General features: G+C 45.8%; 1 pseudogene; it reads left to right on the forward strand.

Moving 5' to 3' along the window:
• Positions 1–17,923: 17,923 nt before the first annotated feature.
• Positions 17,924–25,514, forward strand: LOC137166547 (rac GTPase-activating protein 1-like; annotated as a pseudogene).
• Positions 25,515–26,534: the final 1,020 nt, after the last annotated feature.

Below are 26,534 nucleotides of genomic sequence, written 5' to 3' on the forward strand. Positions count from 1 at the left end.
TGGGACTGTACAAATGAGGCCCAAAGCTGAGAGTTTGGCTGTATCTGTGGGGATGTAATGCCCTGTGACACAGGCCTGGTTAATGGGCACACACCCTGGCCTGCTACCTTTCCTTGTTCCCAAGAGGCCAGCACTGTTCCTGCAAGAGCCACAAATTGCTGCTCTCCCTCTGGATCTCTGTACAGATATTTTTAATTCTTGGGAGCTATGGATTTCAGAGCCCAGGAAGGGCAGCTCCATCTGTTTCCATATTTTTAAAAAAACACCCTCTTCTGTGAGTTCAACCGCTTCTCTTAAGAGCTGATGTAGCAGCGGTTGCATCTGATGCATATTGTTGTAAATACTAAAAATGCTGGCATGCAGAATCCTCACCCCCCCTCCTTTCATCATTCCCTGCCAAGACCAGCCCTATTCTCAGTACAAGGGCTTTGTGGGATAGCCCTCAGTACGTTCATTTGATTCTCCAAGACTAAAGCCCAAAAGTTCACATCTCTTGTTGTTTTGTTCTTCAGTTGAGGAAAGTGCAAACGATAACGACTAAATCCAACTCCCTCAGGCAGGGGAAAAGCCTGCAGCTCCCAGTTCTCATGAATGAGAAAGAAGACAGTTTATGGTGCACTGAGTTAGAAAGGTGAGCGTCACTAACAAGGGGCGGCTCAGAGAGAGGTGGAGGTATGGGAGAGAAAAAAAGTGGGGACTAGGATAGAATCATGCGCTCAGGGCATGTCTGTATGGGGAGTTAGTGTGCAGCCGGTTGGGGTGTGAATCCACTGTGCTGTGCACTAACTGGCTCTGTAGGTCCTGTTTCTGTGTGCTAAAAGAACCGTGGTGCGCTTTGATCGACTGCTGTTCAGATCAGAGAACGCAATGGAAAACCTGGGTCAGCACGGCCCCTAGTCCGACGGCCGAGGCATCGGTTTGGACTATGAACGGGCGGGTGAAGTCCGGGCTATAGAGTACCGGTTCCTGGCACAGAGCCCCCTGTAGAGCTCGGAACATTTGGTCTCGCTTGGAGGTCCATTGGATATGGAGCGGCTGATCTTTGCGCAGGGTATCTGTCAGGGGGGTGGCGATCGTGGCGAAGTCTGGGACAAATCGCCTGTAATATCCGGCCAGCCCCAGGAACTGCTGCACTTGTTTCTTGGTGGCTGGGTCGGGGTAGTCTTGCAGGACCTGTACTTTCCCCACCAGGGGTCGGAGGGTCCCCTGGCCAATTGTGTATCCCAGGTAGGTGGTTTCCCTCCACCCGATCTGGCACTTCCGGGGGTTGTCGGTCAGGCCGGCATCCCGTAGGGTTCTTAGCGCGGCTGCTACCTGGTTGAGGTGGTTGGTCCAGTCTTGGCTGTAGATAACCACATCATCGAGATAAGCGGCGGCATACTCTAAGTGGGGTGCCAGGAGACGGTCCACAAGGCACTGGAAGGTCATGGGGGCCCTGTACAGTCTGAAGGGCATGCGCACAAACTGGTATAGGCCGCTGGGGGTGGCGAAGGCAGTCTTCTCCTGGGAGCAGGCCTCCAAGGGGATCTGCCAGTATCCCTTTGTGAAGTCGAGGGTGGAGAAGTAGTTCACTTCCCCGAGCCGGTCCAGCAGTTCGTCAATGCGGGGCATGGGGTGTGCATCAAATTTGCATATACTATTGACCCATCGGAAGTCGATGCAAAACCGTCGGGAGCCGTTGGGCTTTGGGACCAGCACGACGGGGCTCCGCCACTCGCTTGTGGAGGGTTCAATCACCCCCAACCGTAGCATGGCCCAGACCTCCTCTTCTACTGCCGCCTGAAGGTGGCGGGGTGGCAAATGAGTGCCGGTTCGCACAACTTCCCCCGGCTGAGTGTCGATGACGTGGTAGACCTGGGTGGTCTTTCCAGGGGTCGCGGTAAAGGTGGCGGTAAAGGCTTCAATTAGATGCCAGGCCTGCCGCCTTTGGGTGTCTGTCAAGGTGTCTCGGAGCTGGGGTGTCTCTCCTTCCTCTTGTTCCGGAACTACTGGGCCCAGCTTGGGTTCCGGTGGGCGCAGGTCAATCAGTAACCCCTCTCGCTCTTTCCAGGGTTTCAGCAGGTTTATGTGGTAAATCTGCTTTTTCCTTCATCGGTCGGGCTGGCGGATCTCATAATTTATGGGTCCCATGGCCCGGAGAACCTCGTAGGGCCCCTGCCACTTAGCCAGCAGTTTCGACTCGGCCAAAGGTAGTAGGACTAAGACCCGGTCGCCGGGTCCGAACGAATGGGCCCGGGCTCCCCTGTTGTAGGTTGTGGCCTGGCCCTTCTGGGTGGCCTGGAGATTTTCTTGTGCCAGGGTTCCCACCTGGCGCAGGTGTTCCTGCAACTCCAGGACATACTGAAGCATGCCCTTGTCCGGGGATGGGGTCTGCTCCCATTGCTCCTTCATCAAGTCCAGAATCCCTCGGGGTTGCCGGCCGTATAGCAACTTGAAGGGAGAGAATTGCATGGAGGCCTGGGGGACTTCCCGGATCACCAGGAGCAAAGGCGGGATAAGCTGGTCCCACCGCTTCAGGTCCTCGGGGGGAACTTGTGTAGCATGTGCTTAATGGTGCGGTTGAAACGCTCCACAAGGTCATCGGTCTGGGGGTGGTAGACCGAAGTCCGCAGTTGTTTTATCCCAAGGATGGCGCAGACTTCCTTCAGGAGCTGAGGTAAAATTCATCCCTTCATCCGTTAACAACTCCCGGGGCAGTCCCACTCAGGCAAACACTTTGACCAGCTCGCCGGCCACGGTGCGGGCGATGGCGTTTTTCAGCGGGATGGCTTCCGGAAAGTGGGAGGCATAGTCCACCATCACCAGAAGATATCGAAAGCCAGCCACGCTCCTCTCCAAGAGCCCCACCAAGTCTATGGCCACTCAGTCAAAGTGATTGCCCACCACGGGAAGTGGTACCAGAGGTGCCCGGGGGACCCCCGCTGGGGCCACCTACTGGCATTCTGGGCAGGAGCCGCAATAATCCCGTACCTCTTGGTGTACCCCGGGCCAGTAAAATCGGGCGAGGACTCGGGCAAGAGTCTTATCAGTGCTCAAGTGCCCTAGGCCGGGATGTCGTGGGTGAGTCTCATTACGGCCCGCCGGTGGGGCCGTGGTACCACAAGCTGGGCGCGGGGCTCCTGCATCTGGGCTTCCCAGTCTAGTCTGTATAGACGGTCCCGCCTTAGTTCGAACCGCGGCCATTGGGCGGCCCGTTGGGGGTCGAGGATTACCCCATCTGCCGCAGACACCTGTTCATATGCCCGCCCGAGGGTGGAGTCCTCCCGCTGATCACGGCAGAAATCGGCCAGTGGTCCCTCGGGGGACGGCGTGGCTCCGTCGGCAGGGGCCTCCTCATCCGCGGGCTCCTCCGTTTCACCGGCAGGGGGGCACATCATCTGCAGACTCCTCAGTTTTGCTGGCCAGCCCAGCCGGGGGACTCGGCGGGTTCATGTCCCCTTGCAGGTCTGGGGTCCCTTGGGTTCCATCCCCTGGGTCGTCAGCTCCGGGGTCGGGCCCATTGTCTGCTTGCTGGAGGACTCCCGCCAAGTTGGGCCAGTCCCGGCCCAGGATCACCGGGTAGGGCAGCTGGGGAGCCAGTCCCACCGTCAGCACCCAAGTTTCTGGTCCAATTGTCAGGGGGACCGGCAAGGTTGGATAAAACCGGAGGTCCCCATGGATACAGCGAAGGCCGACCTGGCCCAGGGTTCTTCCATCCTCGGGGACCAGGCCCCGCAGGATCAGGGTCTGGCCGCACCTGGAGTCTACCAAGGCCTTGAGCTGCCGCCCGGCTAGGCCTACCGTGACTGTTGTCCCTCCTCATCCAGCAGCGGCAATGCGGGGAGCTCCTCTTCGAGGGGCAGTTTCTCTAGGTCACTGGGTTCTGGGAAGGGTGCGGCCTCAGGCAGCTCGTCGAGATCTGCTCCCGACTCAGGGGGCTCGGCGGCCGGCAGCTCCTCCAGGTCCCGTCCAGTCTCAGGGGGTGGTACCCATCTGGTGGGTGCCAGGGGCTCGATTCAGTCCCGGGGTTCAGGGGTCTGGGTCCGGCGCCACGGTTCAGGGGTCTTGGTCCAGTCTCTCTGGCCGGGTTGTATGGTCCAGCTACGAGACGGCCCTACCCAGTCTCTAGGCCCGGTTTGGTCCGGGGTTGGTCGGAGTCTCAGCTCCGGCCTAGGTCTCAGCCAGCAGGGTAGCACATCTGCCTCCGGCAGCAATCTGCTCCTGACTGAGCTCTGTGGCCTTCACAGTCTGGCTGTTTGGTTGTCGGCCAGGCTGCTCTGTGGGGCTATCCCTTGTCCAGTCCGGTCGCTGCAGCCCTTCCTCGGGTCCTGACCCTAAAGGAAACCACAGCACCTTCCTACAGCGTGTTGCAAACAAACTTGAAATAGGTAGAAATGATGCTTTTCTTAAAAACACAGAAAAACAAACCTCTCAAAACAATTGCTAAGAAATCAAAACTCTAGCCACAGGTATAAAGAACCCTGTCAGGTTCCATATACTGAACGAACAAGAGGGATACAAAAACCAAATAGCTTTTTACATTATTTTTTTTTAAGTTTAATTTTGTTTTTAAACTTGTGTTGCTGCTTTAAGGCATTACATGAGAATGTGGAAATTCCTAGACCTGAATGTAGCTGAAACTGAACTGTGAGGTGATACAACAACATTTCTTTAGCTCTAACTAAAAAAGTAATTGTATGTGTTTGGCTGTAGGTTACCGATATTCACTCCTTCCTTTTTAAAACATTATTTTCATTTTTACATTAAGAACTCCTGCTGAACAGCTTCACAGGTAAACTATTCATCAGGTCGTGGCAAGTTGGGGCTCCAGGTCTAAAAAGAAAATGTTCTCTTCGCATTTTGGAAGTGAATGTGCTGAAATGGGCACGAAGGACAGCACTCAGGGTTAAGGCTGGTTTTTAAAACCTCACAAACTATTTTTTATTAACAGTTTTATAAACCTGAACAATGCTGCCAATGCAAATGAAAAATGACACACAGTCCATCTGCAGAGAAGCAGTGAGAGAAACCAAAATTGTGCAATGAATCTTCAGTCTGTGAGAAATATGCCAACCTGGCATCGTAGTAACCTCATCCAACGTAGCTAGGCCCAGCTCTGATGCCACTGAGTCACTGGGGTGAAATCCTGGCCCCACTGAAGTCCATGGCCAAAAGAATTGGGCCAAAAGAAATCTAATGAGGTTCAACAAGGACAAGTGCAGAGTCCTCCACTTAGGAAGGAAGAATCCCATGCACAGCTATAGACTGGGGACCGACGAGCTGGGCAGTAGCTCTGCAGAAAAGGACCTGGGGGTAATGGTGGATAAAAAGCTGGATATGAGTCAGCAGTGTGCCCTGGTTGTCAAGAAGGCTAATGGCATATTGGGCTGCATTAGGAGGGGCATTGCCAGCAGGTCACGGGAAGTGATTATTCCCCTCTATTCGGCATTGGTGAGGCCGCATTTAGAATATTGTGTCCAGTTTTGGACCCCCCACTACAAAAAGGATGTGGACAAGTTGGAGAGAGTCCAGCAGAGGGCAACCAAAATGATTAGGGGGCTGGAGCACAGGACTTATGAGGAGAGGCTGAGGGAACTGGGCTTGTTTAGTCTGCAAAAGAGAAGAGTGAGGGGGATTTGATAGCGGCCTTTAACTACCTGAAAGGGGGTTCCAGGGAGGATGGGGCTAGGCTGTTCTCGGTGGTGGCAGATGACCGAACAAGGAGCAACGGTCTCAAGTTGCAGGGAGGGAGGTCTAGGTTGGACATTAGGAAAACGTTTTTTACTAGGAGGGTGGTGAAGCACTGGAATGGGTTACCTAGAGAGGTGGTGGAATCTCCATCCTTAGAGGTTTTTAAGGTGAGGCTTGACAAAGCCCTGGTTGGGATGATATAGCTGAGGTTAGTCCTGCTTTGAGCAGGGGGTTGGACTGGATGACCTCCTGAGGTCCCTTCCAACTCTAATATTCTATGATTCTATGGCGAGACTCCCATCGACTTCAGCGTAGCCAAGATTTCACTCTAGGAATTTTGCTCATGGCTTTGGCCTGATTCTTCTCCCGGTTTAGTCAGTGGTGCTTTTGCTGCTGGCTGCAGTGGGGCAGGAGCTGGCTGTGTAAATGGAAAAGAGAACTCTCCTGCCAGGGAGTAAACTCTCAAATCCCCCCCCCCCCCAGTGCCACTGGAACTTTCCTGTCTAATCCACTGCCATGCTCTGAGAAAGGGACTTCCCAGTCAGCTCTGGCCACAGCACTGGTGGCTATCACAGACCTGCTGCCTCAGTGCCTTGTTGATGGCCTCACCCTCCTTCCTGCCTTTATTAAAAAAAACCCAAACATTTTAAAACTTGAAAGAAACTCCAGAGACTAAGTAGCGCTCGCTGGGTCCTGAACTGGATAAAACCCAAAGATTTCAGCTATCACATACATGAATCATGGGCCGAGCAAGCCAATAGGTAGGGCTCACTTGCATATTGTACATATAGCATGAGGAACAGATACTCTGAGAGAGATACAGATGTAGCAGGACCCTGTGATAGGGAAGCCCGATTTTTCCCCCACAGAGTAACTGCACTCTTGGCAGAGCTTTCCAATCTAGGATTTCAGCTCCTCTGTCCTCTTCTAGCTCTGTTTTTCACTCAGCCAGGGGCCCCAGCTCAGTGAAGCACTTACGCTCATGCTTAATATTAAGCATATGTTTACAGAAGTCCTTTGCTGAATTGTTCAGTGTTGCTACATCTGATCTGACTGAAAACAAACGCCACTGCATCTCAGAAAAGGCTCGAGCAACAGCCAACGTATGGATTTGGATAGTAGTTGGAAGGGCTTGCATTTCTTCCCTAGCCTTCAAGCATCTTTTGCTTTTCCAAGTTAAGAGAAGACTCTGTTTCCTATGGCAAAGTAAAGTCTTGCCTGGCCCGCAAACCAATCTTGCAGGCTATGTGAAAACCTAGGCAAAATTAAGGTTTTCTGCATTGTCCTCAGCATTCATAAAGACAGCCTCCACTTTAACAAGGATCCATGAGAAATGAGAGCTTCCCTATCTCTGCTCCTTCTGCCTCTCCTTGATAACAGAAGACTTCTGTGCATCTCCTTCCCAGGTACTGGAAGAGGGCATCTTCCCCAGTGGATGAAGACCCTCATGTTTCCCACTCATGGTGTAGCTTACCCTGGATCGAGTCGGTTTTGATCTACATGCGGGTTGTTTCCCACCTCCAACCGCAGCTGCAGCCTTCCTCCTCTTGATGCCCAGACTGAGAGTCAGTTGGGAACTGACAGCAAGGGGGAGCAGATCACAGCCATGTGAGGCAAGGTTTCCCCACAGAGAAGAGACTGATTAGGGCTCTTGTCTCAGTCCTACGTGGCACTTCCTCCCCAGTTGCACTTGGAAACCCTGTCAGTTAGCATGTTCCCAAGTGACATCCACTTGAGAATGCACTGATTTTGAAAATGCTGAAGAAAAACCAAGCAGCGCTCTCCTGTGTGCTACCTCCATTCTCTCTAAGCAACTCAGGGACAAGAAGCAGCGATCATCTCCCTTAGTCATCTCACACACACACAAACTACAAAGATGTGACTCAGGAGACACATGGGGCCAGATTTTCAAGTGATGTAGGTGTTCAAAGTGCTCCTCTAACATGAGCATGCAACTGACAAGACTGCATGCATTAATACACATACAGCTGGCTAATTGGGTGCCTCTGGGTGAAAAATTGGAGTAACTCCACATGCATTTGCGTGCCTAGCTCGGCTGAAACGCTAAAGCTAAACTCTGAACCCTAAACCTATTCTGAATCTGGATTAGAACACTAATTCCTCCGCCCTACCCTCGTTTACTGTTATGTGAAAGCATTTTATAGTCCCTGAGCCTGCAGTGAGCTCCTAATGGGTGGAACACAGAACCCCACAGAGAAGAATAGGGGTTTACATGTTTGCAGAAGTCTGCCCACATGGAGCACATGGCAGAGCTGAGGCTTTAGATTTAAATGGGATAAGGAGATTACAAAATCTCTATGCGAGTCCTCCATTTATTTGAGCCTTTGACCTTTTTCCAGACTCAGCTTCATCTTTGAATTCTCTGTCCCGGTTTTCGTATCCTTCCTTCTTCATCAAAAGAAAAATAAATAAATACAATGGAGAAAAGATTTGGAAAGCAAACAAAGATAAGGAGAATAAGAATTGCCTTGGCATTAAATGTACATAAAAAAGTTGTAATCTTCCACAAAATATTTTTTCCCTGTAAAATCTGCCTTTTATGACGTGTTTATAAAAATGTTTTAAGGAGAGAGCTGCATTTCAGGAATGCTATTTTAAAGATTCTTAAAGGCCTTTTACTCTCATTGGTGCTATTTTTTTAGACTAAGAATTTTAATGTCTAAACTTTTGTGGGTTTTTATATGATCTTTTAAAATCACGACAAGCTTGTATTTTTGTTTTGTTGCAATATTTCACGTTTTCTGTAGGAGGGGCCCAGTACCAAAGTATGAAAAATCATAACTGTGCCTTGTCTAAACAGTTTACTCATTTTCTTATGGAAAAGAAAAAGGATCAATGCCAAGAGTTTACCTTAACCTTTATCACAGTTTAATTAAAATCAGTATTTCTATATGACTGGACTTTTTTTTTTAAACAGAAGAGAAAGTAAAAACACAGAAAAGTGCTTAAAATTAACTAGCTGTCCACTGAGTATACCCTGCATGTGATTACAAGCCTTATTACCACACCCACCTGATACCAGGTTCTCCACCCAGCATCTTCAACACCTAGCTGAGGTAGTCAGGACCATGATTCCCAGATCTAGCTAGCTGTTTGATTTAGACCAGTGTTTCTCAATTTTATTCCCCCCCCGGAACCTTTGCGCGCCCGTGCCATACCCCAGGAACCCTTGTGCGCCCATGCCATACCCTCCGTGAAAAGTCAAGAAAATCTTCATCTTTTCGGCGGCGCGGTGTAGGCTTGATTCGGCGGCGCGCTTTCTGAGCCATTTTTGGCGGCCCCATCAGCTGTTCGGCGCCGCCCGATTTTTTTTAAATTCGGCGGCGCAGTTCCGCATCTTCGCGGAACCCTTGAACTCAGCCCGCGGATTCCGCGGAACACCATTTGAGAAACACTGATTTAGACTGAAGATTCTTACTTAGGGTGAAATCTGCCTGGGGCAGAGGGCCAGCACATAGGCCCACAGACCATTTACATCCTGCTGAGGGCTTAAAAAAGACAAGGGATGCCTAGAACTCATGCTGGCCCTCTGCGAAGGGGCATGTATCACAGTATGAGTCAGTGGGACTGCCCACACCAATAAGGGGAACAGGACTCAAGCTACAGCCTGATCTTGCAAGTGCTGAATGTCTCACCTTAAAATTCAGGATGTTCTGTTCCTTGGACGATTGAGCCAGAAGCATGAGCTGTTATCCAAAGGACTTTTGTCTATGCACTAAGGATATTCTTGCTGATGAAATCATGTGGCAAGGGCATCATCCCTATAACTATAGTGTCTAGTAATCACCATGGATCAGCCTTATAATGGAGCCTGTGTTGTTCTGTGCTATAAGCCATGGTGAGCTTGTGTTTAATTATTCCTTATTTCACACATTACATAACACAGCAACATCAGCCTCCTCATTGGCTGCAGCCTGCCACACAGTTCTGCCCCTGAAAGCCAAAGCCTTGCCATTGACAATTAAGTCTAACCTTTGGCCTCTGCACCTCACCCCACATCCTTGCATAACAGTAACAGCTGCTCAGTACTCCCTGGATTGCAACCTTAACTATGGAGCAACTGTTGTCTTTTCAGGACCCCTCAGTGTTTAGGTCAAGGAAGCAGAATTGGTGGCCTTTGATACCCAGGAGGTCAGAGTGGATGAGCTAGTGGTTCTTTCTGGCCTTAAACGCTATGCCTCAAGTATCTAGTTATTCACACTGGGCAAAACTCCTACTGAGGTTAGGAGGAACAGGGTCAGGACCTTGGTATTCATTCAAGTAGTCCTAAGCACCATCTTTTCCGTCAGCTGTCAGGATCCATGAGCAGGAGCACTATACCAATGAATATCCACATTGTTCCTCACTCTGAAGGTGATACAAAGCCAATGGTATTTTATTAGTTACAGCTGGACTTTTCTTCATATTGATGTATTTGGTCACCTGGAAGCCTTTGTTCCTGGCTGTGAATTCTCTGCCGGAGAATTTGGTCTGGCGTCACTGAAAACATTTTCCTTATTTTCTTAAAGCCTGTGATACTAATTAGAAGTTTTAACTGTTTTTCTGAACTGGTTTTAGAGATGTGTGATGCCCTTAGAGAAAGCTGTTGCAAAAGGAACTATATATAAATTATAATTGGCTGAACCATCTGCTTTCCAAAGCATTAGAAATTCACATGACTGGACAGGAATTTCTAAATAGTTATTGCTAAGGGAACAGTCCTTGTTTGTGTTCACCATGCTTCTTATATTACACTGCTACATATCACATGAGCAAAACCATGTCTTCAGGATAAACAAAAAAGGAAACTAACTGCAAGATATGTTTAAAATATATATATGCATCAAGGAGCAGCAAGAACTTGTATTTTTGTTGTTTGCTTTTGTACATTGTAGTCATAAAGATGAAGTATTTTCTATTTTATGTCTCCAACTATGTGCAATGGAGAGACAACTGTCGTAATGGGTTAAAATCATTGTATTGTGTGTGTGTGTGCCCCGTGTCCATGTTGAGAAAGAGACATAGAAAAATTCATTGAAGATTGTTAATTGTGTTTCAAGGCCTTGTAACCATCTGTTCTTATAATTGTTCTTAGTTATTTTTGTAACAGATAAAGGGAAGTCGTTACTCTTGTGTAATAGATAAGAAGGTAGAAGTTGTAAGCCACCTGGGGAGGAAAACTCGTGGGCAGCAAAACCCTGACCGAAAAGTGACCGGTTGAACTCAAAATAGAGGGAACTTGCAAGCACAGCAGTTCCCAGGCCCAAATTTAGAAGTTTGCCGTCGCTGCAACTTTTATTTGTTAAGTTACACCTGGTCAGGCATGAACTTCTGACCTAAGGATTCCTCAAAGAGGGACCGACAAAGGGATGTAGAAAATGCCCATAATTGGTTTGGCGGACGTATAGGCCGAAGTAGAGATAAAAGGGGTTGTCAGGCAAGCCCAAATCAGAGAGCCTTGTCGTGAGGACCACTGAGCCTCCCCAAGGGGCACACCTGAATCATGCCTGCAAGAGGCTCTGATCAGCCATCGTGCCTCTCTCCGGCCCGTCGCCTTGACATTGCCGTAGAATAGTCAGGTAACTGAGCTGATAACCCGTTGGGACTTGTCCCGCGGATGATAACCTGGGTGTGAATACGATAGAGGTTCCACCTGGATGATAACCTGGGTGTGAATACGATAGAGGTTCCACCTGGATGATAACCTGGGTGTGAATACGATAGAGGTTCCACCTGGATGATAACATGGATGTGAATACGATAGAGGTTCCACCTGGATAATAACCTAGGTGTGAATACGATAGAGGTTCCACCTGGATGATAACCTAGGTGTGAATACGATAGAGGTTCCACCTGGATGAAAAAATAGTGCTAAATAAGAAAGACCAGGTCATGAAATATTCGTTATCTTTGCTGCTACTGAGTTTGTCACTACATGTGGTAAGTAGTCAATGTCAATGTTTGTTTAAATAGACAAATTCTACTTGTATTCCAGGAACTTTTGTAAGTGTAACAGTAATAGTAACTGTTGTTAGTGTTGTATGTGCAAGTCTTTTTTGTTTTTTAGCTGTTAGTATTTTAAGAATTTGTAAAAGAATAAGAGAAAATAATTTGTGGTAAAGTAAATCTTTTAAGTTGCTAGTTGTAGTATTAGTAAGTTGATAAATAAAGGCTATTAAATGGTTAAAAATCTGAGTAAGCCTGTCAAATTTTTCTGGGAAGTTTGCCAAGTTTTTTTAAGTTAGTGTTTCCAAACCTCACACTCTGTCTTAACAGGGATATATAGGAGCCGCCTTAGTGTCTTAAGGCACCCTTCAAACGGCTCCTGTAAATTGGGTGGCTGTTGATCCTGGTAACCTTATCAAAACATGACACTTAGGCACATCAACAACGAGGAGACATAATTCTCCACTGCCTGGCATCTTGTGTCATCATCTACATCTGTACAAAGTGAGTGCAAAGCACAGGTGAAAATTACAACACAGGATGCAGAACAAAGAAGAATCAGGCCCTCGGCTATTAATACATACCCATGGTCTACAACACTATGAGACGTTTGTGTATGTGAATGCAGGGAAGACAGTCATTGAGTGATGGGACTGAGGTAGATTCCATGCAGATTTTAAGAATTTACACTTTCATCTCATGTGAGAATCTCTCTCAGCCCTGGATTGAGGATGAGCAATAGCTACCCATTTGTTGTACCCACTGATGAGGACTCGTGATGCCACATTTTCCTGTTGGCGAGTCAGGGAAGTCTTTTCATACCCTGGGGAGTTGAAATGGCAGATGCTGTGTTCCCAAAGGGTGGGGCAGGCCCTGCCGCTTTTCTTTTGGCCTAGTGGGAAGGAGCTGAAATGGGGAAGGGTGACCTCCTGGTCCTGGGGGTGGACGACCATGGTCCTACATGGTGATTGGGGGATGCCAAGGTCTGAACTGGGCAGTAGGAGGAGGGCTTTTTAGATCTGGCAGTGGGGACGGGCAACGTAGCCACTGGGCACAAGCCAGGCCTGAGACTTTGGAGAACCATTTCAAACATGGCTGATTATTTTACAGACCCCTGCCCCTCCTGCTGTAAGGGGAGCAGCCCAGCCATGTCTGCCAGGCTCCCTATGCAGCACCAGTGCCAAGGGCTGCCAAGGAACAAGGTCTAACCAGCTGGGAAGCTGGAGGGGTCTGGGTGCAGGATGGAGGCTTGGCTGGTGTGGGGGTGTGGAGGAGGAAATGCGCCTGGGGGGGGGAGGGAGGGAGGGAGGGGAGGGCAGGGCTGGGGGTGGGTGAGCAGGTGGGGGAGGCTGGGGAGTAGGGTGGGGGCTGGGAGGACTGAGGGTAGAGGGAGCCTGGGGGGAGTAAGGCCTGGAGGAGCACGGGATTGGGGGCGGGGCCGGACGACCCAGGAAGGGGGCGGAGTCTGTCAAGGTAACCCGCCACCCCACTAATCCTCTAGCGGCAACGCAGCTAAAGACCATCACGTGACTTCGGGAGGGTGCATGCTCCGCCATAGCAACAAGGCATCGGCCCCGCCCCTTCTGTAGCTAACTCTGGCCACGGGAGAATCAGTAGCTGGGACTGATGGTCACCAAACGTAGGTGTGGTGAGTTTTGTCAGGTCAAAGGTGGCAGCCCTGCCTTGCGAGTGGATAGCACAAGTGAGATACCTCCTCCCTTTGAAAAAAAGATTCCGGGCGGCTCTTGCTTGATGAGGTGTCTTCCCATGAGGTTTGTAGTGGGGAACTAGATGGTGGCTACTACTTAGGAATGGTGATGGTGGTGACTGGCATCTCTGACACAGCTGTTCAGTATCCTGTGGAATGGTTTGGTGACCTCAGCCCTCTGTGACATGCACTAGATATAGTCCATCAGGAAATCTGCCTGGTAGTGTAGTGGACTGTCCGTGTTGGCAGTCTTAATGGAGATGGACAAGAGGACTGAATCAGCTTATCCTAGAAGTGGTTCCTTTAGGTTAGGGTGGAAATATACAAAGGGAATTTGGGTTGCCACTTCCTGATCCGTCTCCCATGTCTTTCACAAAATACTAAATCAACTCCTCTCTGTTTCTGACAATGTGGGGGTACTTCCAACAGCTGGTTTTGTTACCTGGCAGTGTTGACTCCATTGCTTGTTGTGTGTCTTCTTAAAGCTTTCTGTAGGTAAAGGAGGCTGTAAATCAGGGTGTACGCTATTCTAATGAGCCAGGTTTGTCGCAGATCTTCTAACCAGAAACAACTTTACTATGAAACTTCCATCTGTGGTTTCTATCTTTCAGAAAATGGCAGTTAATGTGTATTCTACTTCAGTGACCAGGAATAACTTGAGTCGACATGACATGCTTGCCTGGATCAACAAGTCTCTGCAGTTGAACCTGACAAAGATTGAACACCTGTGTTCAGGTAAGAGCCATGATGATGGCATTACTTTGGGTTTTAAGAGCATCTCTCTGGTGGTGACTATCAATAGGTTAATAATTGTGCAAAGTGACAGACTGCAAGTATATGAGATAGTAGTCTGTCACTGGATCTTGCTTGATTTGAGACTTACTAACCTTGAACCCCAAACTAAAGTTGCAAAGGATCTCTTTTATAGCTTTGTGGAAGCTGAAGACTTGTACATTCCTACTCTAGCCTTAGAACATAGGCAATGAGATGAAAGTTCAAGGCTGTTTCTTTTGACAACAGAAGTAAAGCTGGACATTGTAAAATATGGTTATGATAAGCCTTTACACTGGTATAGCTACATGGTTGGCTAAAATCACACTAGACAAATCCATAGTCAGAGTTAAACTGTCCACTTGCATTATAACTTGGCTGTGAAACTGTCTCACTAAAAATCATTTATGTAATACCATAAGTTTAATGTAAAAGGTGTATTTCTCTTCTAAGATATTACAGTTTAAGATATAGGACAAAAGTTCAGGGAAGAGAGAATGAAGTGAAATCAATGGTGTGGAGAGGAGAAGATTCCTGGAAGAAACTGAGTTCTTAAGAAGCATTTGAAGTGGCTTTCATGGACAGGAAGAAGACTTTCCAAGCATTTTTCCATGTCACATGCAAGAAAGACAGAGAAACTAGATGGTGGCCACTGTTTATAAATGTTGGTGGTGTCCAGCTTCTCTGAACAGTTGGTTATTAAAGAGATGAAGAGAAGAGTAAGGTGGGAGGCCTGGGAGGAGTTTAAGGATGGAACTGGGACAGCAGGCAGGCAGGTGAAAAAATATACTGGTATGACCTTGATGGTGAGGTTAGGGAGCTCTAACTTGATGTGGTAAGGAGGCTCAGCCAACAAGAGGATTTGAGGTGACATAGTTGGAGTTGAGAGGATTTTGACATGGTGGTATTTTATATAGACGTGGAGAGGGAGAGAAGGGAAGTGCCTCGGCTTATGGTACTGAAGAGTCCCATGTTATGGGTGTTAGCTCTGGAGACTGAAATGAAAGGTGCCTTTTGATGCTGGTAAAAATGAAGCAACAGACCTTGAAACAGGCTATGGGGAAGGAGGAAAGAGTTGAAGACTAAACCAAGGTTGTGAGCATGGGATACAGGAAAGGAATGGAAGGTGGAAAGAATTGGGAGAAAATAGTTCAGTTCTAGAAGGTGAATTTGAGACCGTGGCAGGACATCCAGTAGGTGGGTGACATGGAATTTCAAAACTGGACAAAGGGGGGGGGGGGGGAGAAGTTGAGATTGGTTTGGGAATTGTCAGCAAAGCTTGTGGCTGATTCCATGGAAACAAACTAGTTCAACAGGACTATAGAGAAGCAGGATTCTTAGGACAGAAACTTGAGGGGAACTAAAGAAAAGAGGAGGAATGAGGTGCTATTAATAAGATGCTGCAGAAACGGTCAGCAAGGGTAAAAAGAACCAAAAGTGCAGTGTTACAGGAATCAAAGAATTGAGCTGAGTTACCCAAGGTGTCCGAGGTGTTAGATCAAAATAAGCATTAAAACTTTTGTATTGCTAGTGACTTTCATTTAGGACTAGAGGATTTTGAACTCCATGAGAACCTTGCCCTGGGGAGTGAGAGAACCTATATCAGCTTCTGCAGAATCTCGATTAAGTTTTAAAGGTCTTACCACTCACAGTTGCAAATAAAAACTTTCCAATTCACTCTTGGTATAAACTGAGCAGTGTCACTTTCCAGTGTCTGCAGACAGACCTTTCCAGTGCTGCTGCTCATTTCTCTATGGACTGAAATAAGCAAGATGGAACAGCTTTACTGCTGTTCAGTGAAAACTGATTGGTCATGTCAGTATTCTCCTGGGAAATGTCATGAATAGCAGGGGCAAGCACTGAAGTCATTCAATGAATAGGAGAAAAAGATGTTAGAAGGTTGAGTTGCAGACATTTCTTTCCTAGCTTCATTTGCACCATCAGGAGGCTGTGAAGAAGGGAGAAGAAGCTCTTTTCCAATAACAGGAGGAGACAGTGGGAGCCCCCAAGCAGGAACAGTGCCCTGACTGTTATTCCTGCATTCTGTCCCTTCCTAACAGCTGTGGGTGGCATGAATAGATCACACATTAGGGCAAAAGGCAACTTAGAATTCTATGTTCTTGGCAGTTAAACCGACTTCTTACAAAGTTTCCACAAACGTGTACCACCTGTCTTGGTGTGATAGGTCAGGGTGTTTGGCTGCTGTTGCCACCAGTGAATGTGGACTTGGATTCCCCTGGTATATTAGGAAAAAAAATACCCCCCTTCCCCAGATAGGCAATTACTATGTATGTGTCATGAACTGTTGTAGCTAGTTAACCTTCCAAACATATTACCTCGGCAGCCATCCGTAAGGGCTGGAAACTGTTTTTAAATGAAAACGTTTGCAGAATCTAAGTTAACACTTGCTGCGGAAAGATTTCTGTTCCTGGGCGATTGGAATTTCCCCCTAAGTTCTAATTCTAGTTAGGGTGGGATTGGAAGGGAATGAGAGATCTTTGACATGGATGGAATGAAGCATCGTCTTGTTTTTGTTACTTTTATTATGGCTGAAATTTTGTTAGAAAGGCTGGTTGACTCTTGAAAAACATAGTTTGATATGTCCTTTTACCTTCCAGGGCACCAAGAGCTATGGATAAATGCTGTTCATTTTAGAAATTAGAATAAATAAGTAAAACAATGTCTAATCTATTCACTAGTTAGAGAACCAAGTTTTCTTGCCTAGCAGAATATGATGTTATCTGTCATGCGCAACCCCACCGAGTTTATTGTTGTGCGAATGTCATAATGCAGATCTTTGTTACAAGTACAACTTGTTTGCTCAGTGAGTTATGGAGGCTCTGTTACAAGGATTCAAATCAAAACAGGGACCAACCTTATAACCTTCATATTTTCTCTGTCTTGCAGTAAATAGTATGCCAAGAAGTCTCTGCTTCTGACTGACCTTTGAATAAGATGATGTTGTAGCCATCACAACATCACAAATTGGGTGAGGTAATATCTTTTATTGGACCAACTTGTGTTGGTGAAAGAGACAAGCTTCTGAGCTACATTTGAAGAAGAGTTTCAAAGAGAAACTGCTTTCTCCCTTCCACTATCCCTTTAACTAAAGTTTCTCTTCCTGTGAAGAGCAGAGCTGGGCTACTGTTTGCTTCCCCCAACTGTCTTTGGGTTCCTAGTACAGGAACTGGCACTACTGGCTGCAGTCAGTTTGAATTTTTGACCAACTTCCATTGGATTGATGTGGAGGGACCCATTGTGTGGCCGGTGATGTCATGCCTGATTGGTTCTAATTTTTTTAAGTAACCACAAATGGTACTTAATATTTTTTTCGTACACTTATTTTTATAACCACAGGAGATGGGCCCATTAAATGCATAAAAAGAGCTGAAGTGATTCCAAATTTATTTGGGCATAAGCTTTCGTGAGCAGAAACCCACTTCGTCGGATGCAATCCGAAGTTTTTAAGGTGCCACAGGACTCCCGCTGTTTTGCGAAAACAGACTGACGCAGCTACCCCTCTGGAACTCGATTTATTAAGATCCCTCTGAATTTTAGCTCTATCCTCCAAAGTGTTGGCAAGCCTTTTCCACCTCCAGCTTTGTGTCATCTGCAAATTTGATCAATATGCTCTGTATTCCTACACCCAGGTCATTAATAAAGATGTTAAACAACGCTGGATCCAGAACAGATCTCTGTGCAACCCCACTTGAGACCTCTCTCCAATCTGATATTCTATTAAGTTATTCTTTGTTTGCGATTGTTTAACCAATTATCTATCCACTTAATGGTAGTTCCACCAAGCCTGCACTTCTCTAGCTTATCAGAATGTCATGTGGCACTGTGTCCAAAGCCTTGCTGAAGTATGAGAATCAGGCCATAGGAAAGCATTTAGAAATAATTCTGCTATTGTATTACGCTCTTCCCTCACTTTCACTAAGAACATTTCCATGAAAAAAAGATCGCTGAGGATTCACCTGCTTCTGATGTCAGTTTTGTATCTGAACTCATAATTCAGGTCCCAGTCCTTGCAAAGCCGTACTCCTGTAATTAAAGATTACCTGCTAACAAGTCTTTGCTGGACTGTACCATTGATTTGACAGCAGTCATGATGAAACTAACAGAATTAAGCAGCAGAGCATATGAATGCTTAAAAACTGATGTCCCCCTTCCTTGTAGGTGTCCTTAATGAAAAGAGTGTGGAGTGAAAGAACAGAAATACAGATAGAATAACAGTAGAATTTTTCTTCCATAAGGCATCAGCAGATGTGGAGGTGGTATTTTGTGTAGCTTGACTGCCAGGATGTGCTACATACAATGTAATCATCTGCCAATACTTGGTATTAAAGTATTAGCCATAGTTCTCACAAGCATTCCGGCAGAAACCTATGTTAGAGAAGTAATTTCCATGCTACTGAGCTAGTGATTTCTGTCTTAATCATTGCTGTGAGGTAACTGATGTTGCCATGGAAAACATTTTAAAAGCTGTTTTCAACAAGAGCAGTAACTTAAAAAATGAAGGAAAATCCAAATCTACTTAAAGATCTCCCAAGAATATTGTGGTTTTATTTTTGATGTATGTATCTCTGCAAGTGTTTGGATAATGGTGTCCTTTGAGGAATTGTATTACTCCTAGGCTGGAGTTGGAACAGTATCTTATACCTCCAAATAATAAATTGGCAAGAAATCCCTCATTGTCTTGGTGAGGAATGAGCCCCTACAATATATTGCAAGTTATCTGAAGCATTGGAGGAGGAGTGGGGAAACTGCAGTGCCTCGGTACAAAACTGTCTTGACCATCTTCAGGTTATAGGGACACATGAAGTCTTTTTCTTCCAAGAATAAGATGAGAAACAAACAGCTCTATGAAACTTGGCTGGAAATGTTAAGTCAGAGACTTCTGAGCACAGATTTGTCCCAGGCTGGCAATGACTCCTGTGTCTGAGGGAGTGGAAAAACCATAGATCATTTTAACTTTTGATTTCTTGACAGGAAGATAGAGACTGTGATGCTGAACTTACAGAATCTGTCTGACCAGTTCATTCGCCAGGTAGAATTCCTAAATGAAGGAAATTAATACCATAAGTCATGTCAGTTAACTAGTGTAGGTGGTTCAATGTGAGAATAGACAACAGCTAGCACATTTTGAATTCTGCATGGAGTACTGAAGAGCCCACTGGTGGCTTTGTGGATAGGTGCTCTTCCAGGTACATAGATTTGGAAGCCAACTTGGTTCATTTGCTCTGCCTGGATGCTTGAAGTGAACAGCTGAACTTTTGGGAAGGATGCAACATGCTGTAGCCAGCTGATTTTCTTGCACACAAATTCAGAGTTGGAGTTTATAAGCAACAGAATGCGTGGGGGTAGGGCTGTGTGGTAAGCTAATTTGTACCAAAGGAGGGGGTGAAAACCTTAGGGCCCCAACAGTTACCTTTTGTTGACATGAGCCCAGGGAGAGTCCATGCTGTCTGGGGCTAACTGCATCCATAAATAGCAGGGGGAAAACCACTGGCTGAAGGCAGACTTGTGAAATCTGCTCTTGCTGCAGCTTCGCAGGGTGGAACACTTGTATTCCCCTTAGGGCAGTGTTAAACAGCTAAAGCAAATTGGCTTTTTACTTTCAAGTCAATATTTGTATAATCTAGCTGAATGGGATTGCATCTCCAGACATCTATACTGCTAATGTACATCTACTGGAGCATATTACAGCAGCTACCTTTGAATTTGTTGTTGAAAGTCTTTCCAGCAGGCTAAACTGTGACCATAAAGTAGTCTGTCTTTGTGTTATTTTAATAGCAGTAGCGTTGGCCTGAGGTATGACAGCTTGTCAGTAAGGTTATCTTTTTCTTTAAACCGACTTAGTCACTCACCTGGTTTCATGTTAAGCTATCTTACATTGAAGTTGACATTACATGCTACAGACTAGAGACTGTGTGGCCAGTAAAATGAGAATCCTTGATTCTGAAATGGGGGAACTGCTGGGGTGATCAGCTAGACTGTAGACTCAGACTCTTCTGCACACTTTTTTTCTTCAGCTGAGTTTGCCAAAAGGCCAGCTGGTCTGTTACCTTTACTTGAAGGCAATCGTTAATGGAAGGTTTTTTCCTACATAAAGGGGGAGATGCTTCACTGTTGTTAAGGCTAAGCATCCTTTTCCCAGAGTTTATCCAGTTGGCAAGGAACTTTGAAGAGTTATGAAAGAAGTGGCTGAAGGTAGATCATGAGCTGGCCAGGTACAAGGATCTTCTGATGAAAACAGAAACTTAACGTAGTGCTCTGGATGTGAAGCTGAAACATGCTCGCAATCAGGTGGATGTGGAGATCAAGCAAAGACAGCGAGCTGAAGCAGGCTGTGAGAAGCTTGTGAGTATCTATCATGTTACCTGTGATATGATTCCTGTGTGGAACTGGCTTTGCCTCAATTCCATGGAGATTCACCTAAATGAGTGTTTCCATGCTATAGGTAAGTCCACTCAGATAATGTACCTGAATGTGTTGACACACACATTAATTCCTATATTGTATTTAATAGCTATATATGTCTCCCAGGGTACCACCATCTTCAAATATAAGCAAATGGAAGACTCCACTGATTTGAATGACACAGGGCAATAGGCAATGGCACATGAGGCACCTTCATCTGTTTAGAGTATTAGGAATGTTCAGTGTGGTGCTATGACAGCTTTGAAGCTACAGCGTGAACTCAAGCAATGTGCAGCTTTTCTGGGAGTTTAATGAGCATGATAGGAACTCTTTTCACTCTCCTGGTCTCAAGTAGAGAGGATATAGATAGTCTCCCACCAGTGGCACGTATGAGGCAGGAATGGAAAGAAATACTATATTACATGGATTTGCAGAGAGCCACAAAATCATGACATCTTACATCACTGCATATTGTGAGACATCAACAAATTCCCAGAAGTTTCATTAGGAATCTTGTGACTTTCTGAGGCCTTTTGCTGCAGTGGTTCTCCAGCTCTTTAAGGTTTAGTAACTACAGCTATTTATAACCATGCAGGTAGGGATTGAAGCATATTGACAAGACTCTAGTATGGCATTTAATTCATCCTACAGTATTGTTTGGAAGATTCCATATTGGCTTCCTCAGCAGACTGGAATTGTTCAGCTGTATGCGATCCTTTCGTGTGCTTCTCAACAGTCTAAAAAGGTCTGAGCTACTTGGTTTTATAGGAGACAATAACTGGCACCTAACAAGACACCAATAAATCGTCCTCTATTCCAAGAAACCTATTTTGGTTCATCATATAGGCTTCATCTGAATAGTGGTTTAATTCTGAAGAATATTACTGCTTCTACTTTAAATTGAGTTTGTTACCTGTTGGAAGCTGGGACACCATTTTCTCATTTATGGGTTTTAATATGCTGTTGGAGTAACAAACTTCCTCAAAGCCTACCTGCATAAACTGTATTAAATGTTTTATGGTCTGCCTATCTCCCATAAATCTGAAGTGAAGCTTTCTCCCCTAACTACTACTGATGTTTTCCGCTTTATAGGTGCGGCAGATCCAGCTGATTCGAGAGCTACTGTTGTGTGATGCATCTGGCAGTATTCAGCTAAGTGAAGAACAGAAATCTGCCCTGGCCTTCCTTAACAAGCCTCAACCTTCTACTGGGAGTTCTGGGAACAAAAGGTAGCAATCTGGCCATAAGTGAAACAATTGATTAGTACAAATACTTACACTCTTGGATATCTGATCCCTAGATTTACAGTAATCTTAGACTGTGGTAGAGGTTTTAGATTTTTCCTTTTCAATACTCCAACGCTTCCAGCATTTTTTCTCCTGTGATCCTGTATTCCAGAATCTTTCTCATGACCTCCTTCCTCAAATTGATCTAATGCATAACATACATTTTTTTAAGATTTGAAAAATTTAAAGCTTTAACTGTTCTTATTGAAAGCTTTAAGAATTGCATATTTCTCACTAACCCTAATTACCCCCACGTGATTGCATTTGGATTTTTTTGGGCAATCAGAGGGCTAGAAATAGGTTTTCACCAAAAAAAAACCAACTTAGGTTTTGTAGAAAATCTATTTTTGGTACCCCAAATGATTTTGTCTTAGGGCTAAGGACCAACGTTCTAGGACATTAGTATTGCCACCAGAACTTTGTGGGTGGGTTGAGGAACATAAAAGCATAGGACAAGGCAGCTTTGTTGAAAGCACTTTGATTTTTTTCCCTGTGCTTCCACTCCTGCTATAATCCCACTACGTATTTATAAAATATTTTCATTTTATGTAAATGTGCTAAACTACATGTCAGTAGCTAAGCCTTTACACCAATAGTGAACGTAAAGGTGAAGCAGCAGTTCAGAAATATTTCTCTCAGCCAGTGACCTGGCTCTAGAGAGCTATTGAATTTATCTTTGTTTACCAAGGATTATTTGAGGTGAATACAGACTTGGGCGGAGGGTGGGAGGAGAGGATTTGGATTTGTTGTGTATAACTAAATGAAAACGTGTATTGGCTGTCAAAAAAGTAAATGTTAGGGAATATAAGGAATGGGACTGAAAATATTTGTGCCCTTATATGAATCAATGGCATGATCTCATCTGGATTACTGTATTCAGTTTCAAAGATATAGCTGAAATAAGAGGGTTCAGAGAGGAACTAAAACAATTTTTATAATAGAATGTCAAAACCGTGTAACTACTTAGAGAAGGGACAGTAGGTACCAAGTAGTGCTCTAAAGAATCTAAATTGGATATTTGTTTGTATCCTTTCTCACAATACAGTTTGCATTCCATGAAACTGAAAGCCAGCAGACTTAAAACTGACTCCAGGAAACTTCTTAATGCACCACAAATTAATCTGTGGGATTAATTGCCACAAAATATCACCAAGGCCAAAAAAAAAAAAAAGCACTCTATATAGGGAATAAAAACAGTTATATTAGTATATCTTATTTGAGAATGAATGTAAACCTTCATGCTTCAGGACTAAGTCAACAATAAACTAATGCAGATTAGGAAAAGTCTTCCTTTCTGAGACAAGATATTCCATAACTGTCCACTGGGGGTTTCTTGCTTCTTCCTCTGAAGCAGCTGACACTAATCAGTGTCAGTGGATCCTAAATTAGACAGACCTCTGATCTCATCTAATGTCTGTTCCTAATTTCTTGTCTTACAATCACAGAAATGTAGGGCTGGAAAGGACCTTGGGGTCATCTAGTCAAGCCCCAATGCTAAAGCAGGATGAAGCACACACAAACTATCCCATACAGGTGTTTGTCTAACTTGTTCTTAAAAATCTCCAATGATAGGGATTCAACAGTATCCCTTTGAAAGCCGGTTCCAGAGCTTATCTATCCTTATGATTAGAAAGTTTTTCCTAACGTCTAATCTAAATCTCCGTTGCTGGAGATTAAGCCCATTATTACTTGTTTTACCTTCAGTGGACATGAAGAACAATTGATCAGTCTTCTTTAAAACTGCCCTTAAAATACCTGAAGACTGTAATCCTTGCTTGTCTCTCTCTTCCCCCCCTCCTTCTCCCCTCCCCGGGTGTCATCTTTTCTCAAGAGTAAACATACCCAGTTTTTTTAATATTTCCCCATTGGTCAGGTTGTCTAAACCTTTTATCACTTTTGTTTCTCTTCTCTGGATTTTCCCCGGTCTTAACTGTGTTGATAGTTGAATAGTCGCAGCTACATTTTGAATTTAATACCACAATACTGAAAAAGCGGAAGGGCATTCTTCTTGTCTGTGCTATGTCGTTTGTCTGGGCTCCAGTCAATGAGAGAGCTTGTATATTGATTTCTGAAGGATCTTTTCTTTGCAATCCGAAGAGGTAGAAGCTTTTTGTGGAAGGGAGGAGCTGGAAGTGAAATTCACAAACTAATAGGTTTTTTACTTTACTTCTTAGACTTTCAACAGTCGATGAATCTGGCTCAATTCTATCAGACATCAGCTATGACAAGACTGACGAGTCATTGATAATGTAACTCCAGTTCCTGAGAATTATCTACCTTCACTCCCCATGTTGCTAGTTCAGAAGTACAGCATCTTGCAACATCATCCATGAAAATACTGCTAAACAAAATGTAAACAGTGTCCTTATATGTTGATTCTTCTGACAGAACTATGATGTGTTCTGATTTTGTGGGGGTGCATGGTACCACAAGATTGGGTGTCTGTTCTTTTAATTACTATTCTGTCTATAGGAACCCAGTATTGCGGTGTTATAACTAGGGCTTCATATCTAGTGTGGAATGGCAAAAAACCGAACTGGCTGCAAGACTGAGCTTGATAAGTTTATGGAGGGAGTGGTATGATGAGACTGCCTAAAATGGCATGCAGCTGATCTGCAACTGTTAGCAGCAAACATCTCCAACGGCGGGAGACTGGACACACGGCTCTGAGTTACTGCAGAGAGTTCTTTCCCAGGTGTCTGTCTAGTGGGTCTTGCCCACATGCTCTGGGTCTAACTGATGGCCATATTTGGGGTCAGGAAGGAATCTTCCCCCAGATGAGATTGGCCTGGGTTTTTTTTACCTTCCTCTGCAGCAAAGGGTACGGGTCACTTGCAGGTTTAAACTAGTGTAAATGGTGGATTCTGTGTAACTTGAAGTCTTTAAATCATGATTTGAGGACTTCAGTAACTCAGCCAAAGATTAGGGGTCTATTATAGGAGTGGGTGGGTGTGAGGTTCTGTGGCCTGCAACGTCCAGGAGATCAGACTAGATGATCATGATGGTCCCTTCTGACCTTTGAGTCTGAGCCTTGGTTCCACCATGAAACTGAAAGGGAGCAGCAGTGAGTGGAAGTACAGATTACTAAGGAGTGGAGCAAGCAGTAGAGGCCAGTAAGCGAGAATTCTGAACTTCTGTCCTTTTATCCCTGCTATCAAAATCTGAATGAGAACAGAGGTGAGGAGCTGCAGTGTATGGACGCTGACTTCCCTGCTTATAATCCTCAGGCCATCATGAATGGTGCCAGAGGAAACACTAGATTCATAACTGCATGATGATAAGACAGACCTGTATTATATTTGCCATAAACTCACTGGTCCACTGTTCTTTAAAATGGATTTAATGAAAGACATGGCTAAAGTCTGTAAGGTATCTGCAGAATGCTAACACGATACTTTGTCATACCCATAGGATTTGGATTCCTCTTTGGTGAAAGCTATCAAACTGAAGAAAAGAGAGAAGTGGGTATGTTCTTTCCCATGAAGTGGTTGGAGCAGTCAGGAGGAACAGAAGGTAGCACTGTGGATACATGTGGTAGTGAAGCTATTCTAATCGACACTCAGGTCTGGTAGTTACTGTCCAACCCCAGACAGATCAGACCACCTAGAAGTGCACTCTGGACTGCACCATAGACAGGAGATGGAAGGCTCCTTCTGCTGTAGTTTATGGAAGTGGACTACCTAGATGAATAAAATCCCTAATTCTTTGCATCCAAAAATTCAGGCCTGTTGTGTGGATTCAGATGAAAGCTTTGGGAGTAACTGTCATTTGTCAGCTGGAGATCATGGAGTGAATTCCCACATCCCATGCTGCTTTTTCCAATAGCTTTTCTCATATTGAAGAGGGGAAATTACTTGCTTCCTCTGAAGGTCTTGTTGGTAGAGCACTGAGTTGGCCAGCCAAACTTCTTGGGAAGGTTGTGTTCTGAATCCTTCCTAATGGTCAGTTAGGTTGCTTTCTTATGCAAGTCCTCATATCCTGGCTAGAATAGAGATCATCATCGACTTGAATATCTGCAAACAGTGCAGTGGAATTTACCCCAACCCTTCAGGGAATGCAGTGCAATGCTCTAGGCTTGATGCCCTCAATCTAGTTTAACTGCAGGGGTTCTATTCTGGGGATGGTCACGGCGGTGGAAGTCTGCTGCTCTTCCTTCTCCCTCGGTCTCTCTCTCTCTCTCTCACCGAGCTCCGGGCTCCCTTCCTTTCCCTGCCCGCTGCCCCTCCGCAGCCCTGGAAGGGGCCGTTGGACACACACTCACCCTGCGTGGGGTCCATCACAGCAGTGGACTCTGCTGTGCCACCTTCCCCCTCTCACCATGCTCCGAGCTCCCTTCGTTTCTCTGCCCTGACTGCCGCCGCTTGGCAGCCCTGGAAGGGCCCGGTGGACACACCCCACAGATGATGGGTGCGGGGGTCAACAATTAAGCCTGGGCCAGACGCTTCGGGGAGTTACTATTAAGCCTACCCCCTCCGCTGCTCCATGTCGACTATTAAGCCTCTCTCTGTGGCCGGGATGGGGAGCTGGAGGCATGCCGCGGACACTGGAACGCAAGTGGCGACTTGGGGGTTACAGCGGGGGGCAGGCACACTGGCCACCAGGTCAACCCATAAGGAACAACAGGTTGACCTGGTGGCCGGCTGCACTGACCAACCAGCCACCAGGTCAACCCTGGATCTCAGAGAAGGGAGAGGAAAAGGAGGTGGCTGGACCCTCCTCTGGCAAGGATC

Source organism: Emydura macquarii, unplaced genomic scaffold, assembly GCF_026122565.2.
Source record: "Emydura macquarii macquarii isolate MOO-44397 ecotype Brisbane River unplaced genomic scaffold, CSIRO-AGI_Emac_v2 contig_57, whole genome shotgun sequence".
NCBI classification, from domain to species: domain Eukaryota; kingdom Metazoa; phylum Chordata; order Testudines; family Chelidae; genus Emydura; species Emydura macquarii.